Genomic DNA, 14117 nt, shown 5'->3' on the forward strand with positions numbered 1-14117 from the left:
GTAACTGTCTATGGCATCGTAAAGCAGCCCATCTGGGATTTGCCAGAATCCTCAAATTGCCAGTCCGGGCCTGGTAAAGGTGGTCTGTACTCCAATATATATAAAAGGCCTTAAGCAGGAGCCGAAATGTATGGAATAGAGCACTTTAAGAATCACGGATTTTGGAGTGCGGACCACCTTTATTTTATGTATTATACCTTTTTGTTCTTTGCACCCAGCGCTTTTTTAACTTCCGTCCTTAAGAAAGGTCAGTACGCAGCTGAATTCTTAGTAAACTACACAATTTTGAGAGAGACCCTAACTGATGACATCTCTAAGCACCATTTATAGGAATATGGTTTACTGGATGTATATTTTAGATATAGATAGATAGATAGATAGATAGATAGATAGATAATAGATAGATAGATAGATGATAGATAGATAGATAGATAGATAGATAGATAGATAGATAGATAGATAGAGTGATAGAGTGATGATAGATAGATAGATAATAGATAGATAATAGATAGATAGATAGATAGATAGATAATAGATAGATAATAGATAGATAGATAGATAGATAGATATAGATAGATAGATAGATAGATAGATAGATAGATAGATAGATAGATAACTGATCCACCTATTTGCAACACACATTATTTTTTTTATTTTTGGTAATCTTGAGAGGTTTATAAATTCTTGATCAATGAAGACCAAGTGAGTGAGCCTCTCTCTCAAGGGACAGAGCAGGGCAATGCTCACAGTTATGTATAAGAGACACTCTACACACTGTATCAGTTCTTCCCCTCCATTCACTTCTGCTCCACTTTATTGAAAGAAGCTGTTTACAGAGGCAACTCATTGACTTGAGTGAAGGGGAACATAGCTGAGCCGGATGGGAAGGGATGACTGATCAGTAAAAAGTTTTATTGCATACACTTCAGACTGGCGCAAACTAGAGCATTCCCAATGGCAGATGGGTCACTAAATACTATTGCAGGTTGGCAAAACCTATATTCAGTGAGTGCAAGGAAGACATTTTTGGCATTGCACATGTTTTTTTCAACTTTTATTATATCCCCTCATAAGAATATTCTGTCATGTATTCTCAAATATTGATGGCAGATCATAGTATATGCTACTACATACATCAGAATTGGCGTCCCTATGGTTTAGATGAACTAGATCCATCTCTGGAAACCTTCTATAAATTGACTTTCCCAACTATCAGGGTAGATAAGTGTCCTTTGTGAGTTAGTCAGCATATTTATATATGACGAGAAGATCCTAGATGACACCTTGAATTACAGTAGATAGTTTGGAACATATCTAAAATCAAAGGGAAAATATGTCTAATGATTCACAGACCATTCCAGGTAACCAAGGGAGTTTGTAGCTACGTAAATGCTCTTTCAGTCAAGTATTGCTGAGCTGCTGATTTTGACAGGAAGGAAACTGGTACAGGAAAAAAGGTGGTTTTTTTTATCTCTGGATAGAGAAAAAGTGATTCATTGCTTTCTCTTTCCCCCAGTTCTATCGTTATGTAGTTAAAAAAAAGACAACTGTCCATCAAGTTGTTCCCTTTTGTGCATCCTTACCATCACTGACATATATATTTTCACACGTATAAACATCCATACTAACTTATTCTGGGTCAGAAGGGAGGAACAAGCCCATAACTACTTCCACATTCATTATAATCTTGGCTTTAGGTGAATTTTGCTGTGTGAGGGAACAAGTTTTGGGCCCCTGATGTCCACAGATAAGGTTGTGTACAACTTTGCTGGTTTCACAATGCTCTGGATAACATTTTTTTTCAGTTAAAGTTCCCTTACAACAAAAAAGGGGGGTCCTTCACGCATTTACAGTGAGTTTGGTTGATTCCCTGGAACAGAGCTAAGATCCATCTCCTCCAGATGTTAATGCAAATCTTAGCATCTGACCAACAGTAGAAGTCCTAGGAGATTTAGTCCAAGTGAGACCATTTTTACACTTAGAGATGGAGCACTTGCTGTACAGTAATAGGAAAGCTCCATTTATTTTATCATTTTTAGCAAACAACATAATGATTGGAGGACTACAGGTATCGGACCCCTTATCCGGAAACCCGTTATCCATAAAGTTCTGAATTACGGAAAGGCCATCTTCCATAGACTCCATTATAAGCAAATAATTCTTTTAGATATTTCCTTTTTCTCTGTAATAATAAAACAGTACCTGTACTTGATCCCAACTAAGATATAATTACCCCTTATTGGGGCAGAACAGCCCTATTGGGTTTATTTCATGGTTAAATGATTCCCTTTTCTCTGTAATAATAAAACAGTACCTGTACTTGATCCCAACTAAGATATAATTACCCCTCATTGGGGGCAGAACAGTCCTATTGGGTTTATTTCATGGTTAAATGATTCCCTTTTCTCTGTAATAATAAAACAGTACCTGTACTTGATCCCAACTAAGATATAATTACCCCTTATTGGGGGCAGAACAGTCCTATTGGGTTTATTTAATGGTTAAATGATTCCCTTTTCTCTGTAATAATAAAACAGTACCTGTACTTGATCCCAACTAAGATATAATTACCCCTTATTGGGGGCAGAACAGCCCTATTGGGTTTATTTAATGGTTAAATAATTCCCTTTTCTCTGTAATAATAAAACAGTACCTGTACTTGATCCCAACTAAGATATAATTACCCCTTATTGGGGCAGAACAGCCCTATTGGGTTTATTTAATAGTTAAATGATTCCTTTTTCTCTGTAAAAATAAAACAGTACCTTGTACTTGATCCAACTAACTATTGGGTTTAATTACTGTTTAAATAATGTTTTTAGCAGGAGGTAGGAGATCTGAATTACGGAAAGACCCCTTATCCAGAAAACCCCAGGTCCCGAGCATTCTGGATAATGGGTCCCATACCTGTACTATAATGCATCTGTTGTTTAGTATAGCAGTAGAACTAAAGTCCATTTCTAATAGATTTACCATGCAATGCATGTGACTAAGACGTTCTGCTAGGGATGCTATTCATCATTAATGATAAATAGCACTGCAGAACAGGTCTACCCTTGTTAATAATTAAGTATACTTTCAAACTTAATTAATTTTGGAAATAATCATCACCACTGTATCCCCCGATTTAATCCTCCCTTTTTTCAATTCATATTTTAGATGTATGTGAGTGCACATACAGGAGAAGCCAAGTATGGCTGGGACTCTTTTACACTAGATATATATATATTTTTTTTCAAAGTGACTTTCAACATAAAGGAGTTAGGTTCTAAGAGACTCATAAATATTAGCCACATTGAACAGGCTGCCTATAGTATATATTTGTGGTGCAGTTCTAGGAAGAGATTCTTTTAAAAATGTGCAATAGACGTAGGTATTTGGGAAGCCATCGCAGTTTATCTTTATAGGGTGGCTTGTATGAAGGAAACAGCATTCAAGCCAACACAAATGAATTTTATATGTGGCTTTTTTTTCTCACAGCCATCAGATGCCGGACTAAATTATACAAAGGTCCCTAGAGTGAAGGACGCTGAATTAATGTGCTACACTATGTCACCCCATCCTATCAACAGATTTCTCTTTACTCTGACTTTTTTTTTTTTTTTGCTTTTATTGTTACATTAATCATGGAATCCTAAGCCATCTATAAAATGCACAAAAGATTGCTCTATCACATAAAAATTATTTTAAGATATAAGAAAGATATAAAGCAAAGATGAATTCCAGTGCATTTTTATTTTTTTATGCTTTTTCATATCGAGGTCCAGCTAATCATAGCCCACTTGTTCTTAAAATCCTCTGATACACGGTTTGTGAAGTTAAATGCTGAGCAAAAAGGCACTTAAGAGCATGGATGCCTTGTTCATTTAAGACCAAAGCCTGCAGTTATTAGACCTATAAATTTGTTTTTTGACCCCTGTTAGCTCCGACTATTGGGTCAAAATTGAGTAGAGCTTATTTCAAATGTTCTTAAATTGATCCTTTCCTTGATACTAAAGCTACCCTTGATATGTGTGTATTTATATGATTGGGGTAGTAATTTACACATCAAGGTTTTATTATGCAGAAGGAGTTCAGGGCAAGTCTTCTTCTGACTGTGTTTGTAATAATGGTGATTTTTTTAATGTTTATTTTATAAAATATCATAGTTAATGCGCCATTGGCATTGGGTGTATTTCTTTGGTTGTATATTATTTAATGAGTTCTTTCTAAATTATCTGCTCCTCTACTGACCAATAACACTTACAGGTATAGGACCCATTATCCAGAATGCCTGGGACCAAGGGTAATTCCGGATAAGGGGTCTTTCCGTAATTTGGATCTCCATACCTTAAGTCGCTAAAAAAATCCATAAAACTTAAATTAACCCCAATAGGATTGTTTTGCATCCAATAAGGATTATTTATATCTTAGTTGGGATCAATTACAACATACTGTTTTATTATTACAGAGAAAAGGGAATCATTTAACCATTAAATAAACCCAATAGGGCTGTTCTGCCCCCAATAAAGGGTAATTATATCTTAGTTGGGATCAAGTACAGGTACTGTTTTATTATTACAGAGAAAAGGGAATCATTTAACCATTAAATAAACCCAATAGGGCTGCTCTGCCCCCAATAAGGGGTAATTATATCTTAGTTGGGATCAAGCACAGGTACTGTTTTATTATTACAGAGAAAAGGGAATCATTTAACCATTAAATAAACCCAATAGGGCTGTTCTGCCCCCAATAAGGGGTAATTATATCTTAGTTGGGATCAAGTACAGGTACTGTTTTATTATTACAGAGAAAAGGGAATCATTTAACCATTAAATAAACCCAATAGGGCTGTTCTGCCCCCAATAAGGGGTAATTATATCTTAGTTGGGATCAAGTACAGGTACTGTTTTATTATTACAGAGAAAAGGGAATCATTTAACCATGAAATAAACCCAATAGGGCTGTTCTGCCCCCAATAAGGGGTAATTATATCTTAGTTGGGATCAAGTACAGGTACTGTTTTATTATTACAGAGAAAAGGGAATCATTTAACCATTAAATAAACCCAATAGGGCTGCTCTGCCCCCAATAAGGGGTAATTATATCTTAGTTGGGATCAAGTACAGGTACTGTTTTATTATTACAGAGAAAAGGGAATCATTTAACCATGAAATAAACCCAGTAGGGCTGTTCTGCCCCAATAAGGGGTAATTATATCTTAGTTGGGATCAAGTACAGGTACTGTTTTATTATTACAGAGAAAAGGGAATCATTTAACCATTAAATAAACCCAATAGGGCTGTTCTGCCCCAATAAGGGGTAATTATATCTTAGTTGGGATCAAGTACAGGTACTGTTTTATTATTACAGAGAAAAGGGAATCATTTAACCATTAAATAAACCCAATAGGGCTGTTCTGCCCCCAATAAGGGGTAATTATATCTTAGTTGGGATCAAGTCCAGGTACTGTTTTATTATTACAGAGAAAAAGGGAATCAGTTTTAAAATTTTGAATTATTTGATTAAAATGGAGTCTATGGGAGACAGCCTTTTCGTTATTTGGAGCTTTCTGGATAACGGGTTTCCGGATTAGGGGTCCGATACCTGTATAACATTTTGCTCTACCAATAAACATGATGACGATTTTCTTTAAAGATAATGTTAATTTGCTGAAGATGTGCAAGTTCATTTCCAAATGTCTTCCTTTCTCTATATATTTTCACTATAGTTCATATAGGTATATATCATTTGTACATATTAATTATTTAGTCTTCACTGACAAATGGCAGTGCTCACATAAAATTGTAAGCGAGAGAATATGTCCACCACCTTGTAATTAATAGCTTTATTAGATGCCCCGAGGCACAGTAAATGCAAGAAATTGCAATGCTGCAATCACTTTTACTTGGTTGGAAAGCTTGAGAATAGTATAATTGACCATGTTATAAGATACTCATTTACTATTATGAGAAGTTGACAGGTAGGGATAGGGATCACTTGGGAAGGCAGAGCTGTTGCTTTACATTGTTATAAGGGTGAAAGACAAATTATATCAGTATTGTTTTTATGGCAGTTCCACTACTTTTGCAGAAGACACATAGGGGCCGATTCACTAAAGGTCGATAATGCTTATCGCATGCTTTTTTGCGTTAAAAAGCATGCGATAATTAAGTACCGATTCATCAAAGTCATTTTGCTTGCGTTAAGACGCATATCGCATGCATTATTTACCTTTCATTGCGGTAATTCTCGCACAGAAATAGTAATAACGCATGATTCACAAACACATATGGAGCATTAAACACGCTAAATATCGCATTAGTCTGTGCGAATATTAACACCTACTTGGGGCAGGCGGTACTTAAAGAAAATTGTGGTTTGTGAGCTTTTGGCAACATAACATTGAGTTTGCGGACGTATTTTTGGCCTGTGTTGTGTTGGCCCTAGAGTGATGCAGCCTCCAGTTTGCAGGGAAATGGTCATTTTCAGAAAAGTAGTTTTCCGAAAGTAATGGTTACGTGCGTAATATCGTGTGCTAATATAGCAAGCGGCGAAATATATGGCATGCAGCAGGAAATAACGCATACGGCGGAAAATAGCACAAGAAAAACGCTCATCGCGAGTTAAATAACGCAAAGAACATCGCTTCTTGATTATGACACATGTCCTTTTAGTGAATCGAGCGTTGTTGCAAAAAATAAGAAGCGATAACATTTTTAACGCATGCTATAAATAGCGCTCGTTTTATTGACCTTTAGTGAATTGGCCCCATAGACTTTTAAAAGTATCCCACAAAGCAAAGGTAGATGGTCCTGGGGGCAGATGGCAACCAAGGAGCAACGGTAACCATTTTGTTGTCTTTTATTGTCACAACGTTTAGGTGTTGAATCCACTTATGCTAAAATGTGGACCTTACCCAATATGTATAACTAGGAGAAGTTGAACTGAAATAAGCATTTTTGGCCACTGTAATGATTTTTGTTCTGTTGGCACGATTAGAGAAGATTCCACCTTTCTTCTGGAGCCAGCCATTTATAATTATAATTTAACTAGTAACATAGTTTTCCAAAAGACACAGTAGCTGCTTCACATGATTAGCCTTTATGATTTTATTCCTTTAGAGCAAGAGTCTTAACATTTTCATCTACTAGGAGGAAGTTGGACGATGCCCATGGCAAACTGCCTGCTGGAGCAACACTCTTACACTTAACAATGCTATATTTTCATCTCTAGACCCAACGATCAAAGAGGCAAATCTCTGGAGGCCTCTAAGCAAACATATTGAAAAGCCACACAATGAACAACTATGGTGCTTTGTTTCTCTTATGATGTATAATTCCATACAAAGAAATGTCTTTTTTTCTGTTTTAATCAAATGTTCTTTAATGTAATGGTAATATCTACTCTTAGCCAGTGCGCGTTCCTGGGCGTAGGCTAGAGTACTACAGGAGCAAAGAGGTTTCATCAGATGATTGTTAAAATGATTTCCTTATCCAATGAACCATACAATATAGAGGCAGTTAAAATGTTAAGCACAGGTAGAACATACCTAAAAGATCAGGGTCGGACTGGGCCGCCGGGACACCGGTTAAAATCCCGGTGGGCCATGGCTCTAGTGGGCCCTGGCGGCCCAGACCTGTCCCTTGCTGGCGCTCCCCCTGCCCGAACGCTCCCCCCTGACGCGTTAAATTTACACGTTTGGGAAAGGACGCCGGGTGGGGGGCCCTGTGAGGGGGGTTAGGGGGGCCCTGCGGGGGGGGAAACACGATCTTCTACGGGGTCCAACCCCCCAGTTGGACCCCTATGAAGATCCTTGTAGTGCTTGGGCTGGAATCACACCTAGGACCGCAGTGCTAAGGCAGCAGTGATAACCATTGAGCCACAGTGATGCCGACATATAGAGGTAAATAAATGAACACAACCCATCAGATTTTCCTAGAAAACTAGAAGATAAGATCTTTTTGGCAGGTTTCTTCTTACTGCTCTATCTTTTACCAGTAAATTACTGGGTTTAGATAATAAGTAGGTAAATAAGTGCAGTGTTAAGAGGATTGAATCATTTGGCATTTGGCTGTTAGAAAGTTAACTCGTTTTCTGTAGCACAGGGACAGATCCTTTACATTTACTTTGTATTTGCTTGTCATTGTCAAAGTCGTTATTTATGGAGCGGGTGGATGTAGATTTGGCAGCAGTAGGGACCCAGCTGGTTTGTGGCTTTTCATGTCTGGGGGTTCATTGAATTATAGAAATGTATGAGAGACGAAAGTACATTTTCACTGCCTGTAATAATCTACTGCACGTTAAAGAAATTGCATGTCATTAATACAGCAAATACGTTTGCAATACTAAATAACATCTTGTAGAGGTTTCTTAGTCGCTCAGATGATTCAGGAAAAGTGACAGTGTCTTGATTTAATGTTTCAGGCTGCTTGTACTGTTTGAAAATGTGTCATGTGTTTTACATCTCCTGTCATAGTGGCATCTGCATAAAACGTGCTCTGGTTCAGCTATTAGAACAGAAATCTTCAACCTGTGGTGCTTGAGCTGTTGGTGACCTGCAGTGAGTCCCCCATTGTCCCTGACAGATGCATGGGGTTATCATTCAATCGAAACTCAAGAGGTTTCCCTAACCTCTCCTATTTGGTTATAAGATAATATTTTCACCCATAATAAGACATTTCACCTTCTTTACAAATACCCCTTGTACACTCATACCTCCTACATCTCCCAGTGTTGCAGTTTAAAAGACTTTATTCTCTTTATGCCATATACAGCATCCCATCTGCTAATACAGGAGTCAGAGATGCAAAAAAATTAGAGCCACAAGCATTTTTGCCATTGGTGTAGGTCAGGGATCCATAAATCTTTTTTACTCATGAGCCACATGTAGATGTAAAAAGTGTTGGTGCGACACACAAGCAATTACAAAAGTTCTTTAGACTGTGATAAGGACTGTGATTGCCTATTTGGTAGTCCCATGTGGACAGCTGGCCTACAGGAGGGTAGGGTCAGACTGGGGGGTGCAGGGCCCACCGGGGCTCCCACCCCAGGGACCCTGCAGGTGCTCCTGCCGGCCACGTCCCCTGACTCCCCCCCACAGGGGCCCCCCTAACCCCCCGCAGGGGCCCCCAACCGACGTCCTCCCCATAGCGTGTAAATTTAATGTGTCAGGGGTGGAACGGTCGGGCAGAGGGAGCGCCCCCAGTCCGAACCTGCAGGAGGGTTCTGTGCTTCCAAAACTGGCCTTAATGCCAGAAATGTAAAAATGGGCACCTACTTTGAGGCCACTGGGAGCAACATCAAAGGGGTGGTGAGCAACATGTTACTCCTGGGCCACTGGTTGTGGATCACTGGTGTAGGTCTTAGTGCTTTATAATAGATATGTTCTCCTCCCAGTGAATACAGGGCTCCCAGTGTTTGGCAGCTTTGTATTCATGAGGGCCAGGGGAGGAAAAAAAGAATTCCATTTTGCCCTTAGTCCAGGAGTTTCGGTGGGCAAAGGGTGCTAAGGAGCCCTGTTTCTACCACTTGCCATATGCCAAGTACTAAGGACAAAGCTGCCTTGCCCCTACTAAAGCTGTGCCTTGCACCTTACAACAGATTTGTAATCTAGCATGAAGTACAGAGCACAGCAAGGCCCCAAAATAAGTGCTTCCTGCAGGGGCACAATTTGGCACCCTCGATAGTAATCACTAGTGCCTGGGGCCTTTGTAAATGAAGAGCCCACTCTCTCATTATAGAGTGTTGTAGCGCAGTCTGAACAGTGAATGTGCAGTCTACCAACTCATCGGAGGACGGCTGTCTTTTACCCTAAGATTCCAATCAACATTTCTTGTTGGAAAAGCTTCAATTCCATTATTTTACTGTCCCTTTAAGCCAAATGTGTGTAAAATGGAAAAACCGCGCTCATAACTATTGACTTTGTGTTTATTTCCCAGTGCTGCTTACAGCAGGATTCTTTGCTAGCACACACTTATGCGCCTCTGCTGAAGTGTCAGCTTGGTTATGTTGCCACATACAGCTTGACAGCAAAGTAACCCTGTGGGGCCTTGTTTAAAGCCTGCAGATTGAAGCAGCTCCAGGATCCAATATGGGGCTGAAACGATGCGGCACTTTCTTTCTGCAAATTGATTGTTCTTCTTTTTCTGTTTTGTCCTGTTTTCGCTCGCAGTCATGCTAGGAATCCCTTTAACTTTTACTACTCCACCATCGTAAACTAAGGCCAAATTCCCCTCTGTTGTTAATGCATTTTTAGTGTTTTTTAGGGGGTGATTGTCCTTTATTTTCTACTGCTGCATAAAATCGGTACCCTGCATTCTGGATATAAATCTCCCCTGCAAATTTAAGTCTCAATCATGCCAAAACCAATGGTCCAACAACTCTGCTAGACTGTAAGCTCTTGTAAACAGAGCCCTGTGATCATATTTTTATTCTGTAACTCTCGTTTGTTAAATTATTGTAATGAATTTGTTATGAATTATTGTAAAAAAGCACGTACACGTTCTGTAAATATATTATGCTTAGTACTGTGCCTAGTGGTTCATATAAAGAAAGCTATATCCCTGAACAATGTAGGTCTCCATAAAAATATATTGCATAAACAGCTCATATGTAAAACCATGTTTTACCTAAATAAACCATTTTCATAAAATATTTTTAGTAGTATATGCTATTGGGTAATCCTAAATAGAAAATTGCCTTTTTAAGAATTAAGGGCCGCCCCCTGGGATCATAGGATTCACAGTGCACACAAACAAGCCAAGGCACACATACATGCTAGGCCCCATCAGCCAATTAATAGACAGAGTTCTGCCTTTTGCTCCCACACTACTTCCTGTTATAATTAGAGCTGCATTATTTCCTGTCAGCTGATCTCTGAGGGAGCACACAGCCCATCACTAAATGGCGGCTCAATGGAAAGGATGTAAAAGGGCAATATTTACTGATATATATATTCCAGTTTGGGAAGATTCTTTTAATAGGTCACTTAATATGATATAAACTATTTGTTGGTTAAGTATTCTATAGTATAGTTTTCTTTAAAGGGGTTCTAAACTTTCAATTTAGTTCTCTAAAGAAGTTGACCACATACTTTGCTCATGTGATTTTCTCTTGGAGTATTGGACTTTTTTCTCCCACTAAACACTTAAATTATACTATAGTGACCCTGCTGGTATTTGGGGGGTCATTTAAAAGGCACCCACACATACGTGTGCCGTAAAACTGATGCAATGGAGAGTGCAATTGACTCATTAAGGTACATACCTCTTCACTTTTTCATGGTTGCCAATGCGCCCATCACCTTCTTATGATAAATGCACATTGCACTTGTGTTCATAAATGACCCATTATCAGGTATTATTATTAGATATCATCAAGATGACTGATATGGGGGGAAAGATTATCATCCTCCCATTGCATGTATTATTAACTTTGGACTAGGGATGCACCGAATCCAGGATTCGGTTCGTATCCGGTCTTTTTTGGCAGGGTGCAGATTCGGGCGAATCCACGATCCTGGCCGAACCGAATGCTAATTAGGATTTGGAAGGGTTAAATGTCGCCGCATGAACACGGAAGTGAAAAGTATTTCGCCGAGCACTACGCGCGCAGCAACATTAAACTCTTCCGAGTACTGATTAGCATATGTTAATTAGGATTCGGATTTGGTCCGGTATTCGCCCGATGCCTTAAAGGAGAAAACAGCACCAGTCCGGAGCACCTGGGCCGATTCGCTTCCTCCTTCCTGTATCGTTAAGCTGTGACTATGAGTTAGGCGCATGCGCAGTAGAGTGAAAAGCCGACTTCTCTGTTGCCTTCCGAGGCGATACAGGAAGGAGGAAGTGCTACAGGTACCCTGGGCTGGTGCTGTTTTCTCCTAACAGGGGCACAAGCCCGGGGTACAAGGTAAGCGATTAAAGTCACTTGGGGGTGCCTAACATTTTGACATCCCCAAGTGACTTTGCCTTTCCATGTTCTTTAAGGTGGATTTGGGGGTTTGGTGCACCCCAACTTTGGACCCTACTTTTTTAGTAAAAAATACTTTTTACTAATACTAATACTATTAAACAATAATAATAGAATTACACTATATGACAGTGCAAAGTGTTCACGGCACATTGTGCATGTTAATCCTAATCCGCACCCTCCATTTTTTTTTTTAAAGTATCCATCTTCCACCAACCCTCAACCGCAGATGAACTCCATCGTAATAACAATATATTTTCAACAGGATCCTGCTGTGGTATTCATTTATTGTGTAATTACTGCAATCCTTCCCACCTTGTTTTCAGTATTTCTAAGTCATTAAGTCGGAAGCATGACAGCAGTGCCAGGCTTGGCATGATTCTCTTTGACTAAAATCTTGTAAATTAACACAATTAGCACAGCATCATCCTACTAATTAACTTCCAGAGTCTGGTGCAGAAATTTTGCAAACAAGGGAAAGAGAGTCAGCTGGGAATCACAATTTCATTCTGCCAGTAAACTGTGTTGTTGCTTGTAAGGTGTAGTTACCCAAGCTGAAGGAAAATGTATTATTGCTCTATGGAAATCAAACAGGAGGGCAACTGAAGCGTTAAAGAAGATGTAAACACTCTTGCTTAACCATATTTTACCTTAATTTTGCTGGACAAGAAATCCCACCATACTGCAATGTAAAGTCAAAGGTTAAAGGATTTTAAGAGCTGAAGTTCAGCAGCATCAGTTTTTCATGCCAAGGATACATTCCATGTATCCTTTTTTTGCGGTCTTTGGAATCCAGGGGAATTTTTTCCCTCTCTATTCAGGTCTTCAGGGCCAGCGGCCCAATCAACTCAGGAGAATCAACCAATGAGACTCTAAAGAGCATTGGCATTCTTCTTTTTCCTTGTTATGGACCTGGTAGTTGATCTTTCTAACAGTATCTACTCTGATGTTTTAAAGTGTAGAATTGGGAAGGTAGTGTATTTCTCAGTAATCTCATTTGTGAATTATATTGCAACTGAAATTAAATTTGAGACATATTTTGGAGATCTCAGAGCATAGTTGGATAGTTATGTATAGTTACATAGGGTTGAAAAAGACCAGGATCCATCAAGTTTAACCCTTCCAAGTAAACCCAGCACCCACAAACCCATAATTACCTATCTATACACTCACATACATCAACTATATATACCAACAACAATACTAACTATAGATTTTAGTATCACAATAGCCTTGGATATTCTGCTTGGTCAAGAACTCATCCAGGCCCCTCTTATAGGCATTAACAGAATCTGCCAATACCACATCTCTAGGAAGAGCATTCCCCAACCTCACTGCCCTCACTCTGAAAAACCACCTACGCTGCTTTAAATGGAAGCTCCGTTCCTCTTATCTAAAGGGGTGGTGATTAATGTATTATATTATAATACAATAATCGTTGTGTGTATGGTGGGAGACGAGGCAACCAATATCAGTAATAGCCTTGGATATCTGTTGTCTCGCCAATCAGACAGGACTGAAAATTTTAATCAGGCAACTTTGAAGGTGCTCAAACATCGTAGCGTTAATGCTGAATTGTCAGATAGGGGAAAAGAGTTCCTTTGTTTGTACATGCATATCTGACAATTCAGCTACTAACATTAGCAGGAACAATCTTTCCTACTACCAGTTGTCATTGGAATGTAGAATTGTAGAGTGTATGGCCACTTTAAGACAGCTTTTACACCAAAGATGTACATCGTTTGTAAGAAACCAGGGCATGATGCAACAACAGACATGTTTGCTCCAGGTCAAGTAACCCATAACAACCAACCAGTTGTTTGTTTTCAAACATAGTAATGTAACATAGTAACAGCATAGCGGTAAATGTTCCCTGCTGCTTAGTTACTTTGGTCTCTGTACCTATGTTTTTATATTGCATGACAAATGCAACAATATGCATGTTTTCTCCAAATATTTGTATTTGAACTGAAATTCTCTTGAAATATTTATTTAAAACATGTCTGACCCAGGAGCCAAACATGGCATTTAAGCTATGATATCTTGAAAGGATTAGTTGCGATAAAGTTTAAATAACGGTACCAACGAGGTTTTACTTCTTTGCTCCCAGAATAAGACACGGAGGAACCTAAGACCAGCAGACAACTAATGCTTGTGTATGTGTATTT

At 39.0% G+C, this 14117-nt stretch overlaps 1 protein-coding gene across 4 annotated transcripts in view; it reads left to right on the forward strand.

Annotated features, from left to right (window-relative positions):
* fign (fidgetin, microtubule severing factor) overlaps nt 1–14117 on the forward strand; it is a 138067-nt gene that overhangs the window by 120215 nt on the left and 3735 nt on the right. The window contains exon 1 of one of the 4 annotated variants that reach the window (XM_031892956.1): nt 13998–14105. The exons of the other annotated variants lie outside the window; for them this stretch is intronic. The gene's annotated coding sequence lies outside the window, so the exon portion shown is untranslated. Of the gene's footprint in view, nt 1–13997; nt 14106–14117 lie in introns of those variants that run through there. 4 annotated transcript variants of the gene reach the window in all.

Source organism: Xenopus tropicalis, chromosome 9 (assembly GCF_000004195.4).
Source record: "Xenopus tropicalis strain Nigerian chromosome 9, UCB_Xtro_10.0, whole genome shotgun sequence".
Lineage (NCBI taxonomy): Eukaryota > Metazoa > Chordata > Amphibia > Anura > Pipidae > Xenopus > Xenopus tropicalis.